A 2,032-nucleotide genomic window follows, 5' to 3' on the forward strand; every position below is an offset into this window, starting at 1 on the left:
CCCCACTCAGGCCTCACCCACCACGGGGGGGGGGGGGCTTTGCTCATCTCTGAGTGTCAGGGTTCTCCACTCCCCACACCACGTTCTCATTTGCTCATATTCTCTCCTTCCGCATAGGTCATGGGGGTGGAAGGGTGGTCCTGTGACAATTTCTATAAATACTTAGAGTCCTTGGGGAGGCTAGGGAGTTCCTGGCAGTCCGAAGAGCAGTTGTCCCTGTTACGAACTTTCCCACGATGTCACAAGTCATGTTCCTCCTTGGCCCTGGGCACCAGTCCCCTGCCTTGGCCGGGGCGGCACTTCTGCCCTGTTGTTCTGAGTTGTCCAGTGAGATCTGAGCAAAGCCACATCCTCTGCAGTGTAGGGACCTTCCTGACTTGGGGAGAGTTCAGTCTCTGCTCTGCCATCCATTAGCTCTGGACAAGGACTCCACCTTACTGATCCCCAGGCTCCGCATCCATCAGATACTGAAGTAGTGACCTTATGTCGGGGCTGTGATGTTTCAATGAGTTCAGTGCCTGAACCTTGTGTCTCCCCAGTGTGATTTTAAGCCTCTTTCCAGAAATGGCCGATTGTTCTGGTTCTCCTAGGGAAGGCTTCTTCCCACCCTCAAAGCTCTCAGTCCCAAAGTCTCAATCAGAGAAGTTGGGTTTGGGATAAAAATTGCTAAAACCAGCTTCTTCTCTTAGAGGTACAGTCTGAAGCTACACAGAGCAAGATGCTGAGTGGAGTTGGGGGCTTCGTTCTGGGTCTGCTCTTCCTTGCGGCGGGGCTGTTCGTCTACTTCAGGAATCAGAAAGGTAAGGAACCTGTGGGCAGCTGAAGGTCCCCACAGACTGTACGGGGTAAGAAATACGACTTTGTTCAAGTTAGTTCTCTGTATATCAGTGGCCTGTATAAGGCCTGTCTTTCCCAGGTCAATCTAAAATTTCCTGGAAACTCAGAAATAAATAGTTCATGGGTAGTTACAGTGGAAACATAAGGAAAAATGACCTGTAGAGGTAAGAGAAGGGTTAACATGCTTGGGGATAACATTCCTGGAGTAAATGAAGGAATGTGTGACTAAAGCAAAAATTACACCGGATTTGTGTGACTAAAGTTTTGTGGGTCACCGTTCTCAGTTTCTGCTCTCCTCTCTACTCTGGTGGGTTGTGGCGTTAGGGATATGTCAGGTGGTCTGGGGCTGGTGGCATTGTTTTGGGGGACAGATTTACCTTTATATCTTTTAAGTCTATATCTTCCTTCTCTTTCCCAGGGCACTCTGGAGTTCAGCCAACAGGTAATGATCTTTAATTGCATTTTAGAAACATAGTTGGTTTCCCTACAGAATGTAGAAGTGACAAGAGAGGAGACAGAAATAATGGGAAAGCCTTTGGATCTCTGGTCAGCCAGTTTACACTAAACTTCTCACCACTTAATAAAAGGCCTGCTCTAAAGCAGCTTTGACTCAGGGTGACCTGGGAACTTTTTTTCTTCTTACTTCAGAGCTGTAACAGGAGGCCCTGAGAGGGAGGGGGAAAGGTTGTTTGTTGGCCAGGCCTGGGAACAGCACTCTCCTTTGTCTGCAGGACTCCTGAACTGAAGTGACAATGGTGACACTGGTGACACTCAGGAAGAAAGAATCTCCTGTTCCCTTCTTCACTTCTTTGCTGCGTGAAAAGGTTTCCTGCTTGCCTCTTATTCTACAAAGAGAGCGCCTCCTCAGGATCTGCTTTGGTCCTGGTTCAGTGACCTTAGGGAACTGATCTGCCTGGCAATGGCAATTGTAGCTCAGCCCTACTGAAAAGCCCAATAGGCTCTTTGTGGCACACAGGAGTCCAACCCACAGATTGGTTCTCCCATGGGAAATCAGGCCTGCATTATACCTAGGTTGCTTTGAGACTTGCTTTTGCTAAAACTCCCTCACCCTGAGTTCAGGCAGAAAATGTTTACTGTGTACCTTTAAAGTAATCTCAAGTCTGTGCTAATTCTCCCAAGGACTGAAGTGTAACCAGACCAGTTATTCTTATCCTTCCCTTGCATTTGCAACATT

The 2,032-nt window shown here is 48.1% G+C and overlaps 1 long non-coding RNA gene across 1 annotated transcript; it reads left to right on the forward strand.

Moving 5' to 3' along the window:
• Positions 1-421: 421 nt before the first annotated feature.
• Positions 422-1,805, forward strand: LOC118982860 (uncharacterized). Its single transcript, XR_005065612.1, has 3 exons — positions 422-800; positions 1,256-1,279; positions 1,569-1,805. It is a non-coding gene; the product is annotated as an uncharacterized LOC118982860 (long non-coding RNA).
• Positions 1,806-2,032: the final 227 nt, after the last annotated feature.

Source organism: Sturnira hondurensis, unplaced genomic scaffold (assembly GCF_014824575.4).
Source record: "Sturnira hondurensis isolate 20B ecotype Veracruz unplaced genomic scaffold, ASM1482457v3 Scaffold0002487, whole genome shotgun sequence".
NCBI classification, from domain to species: Eukaryota; Metazoa; Chordata; class Mammalia; order Chiroptera; family Phyllostomidae; genus Sturnira; species Sturnira hondurensis.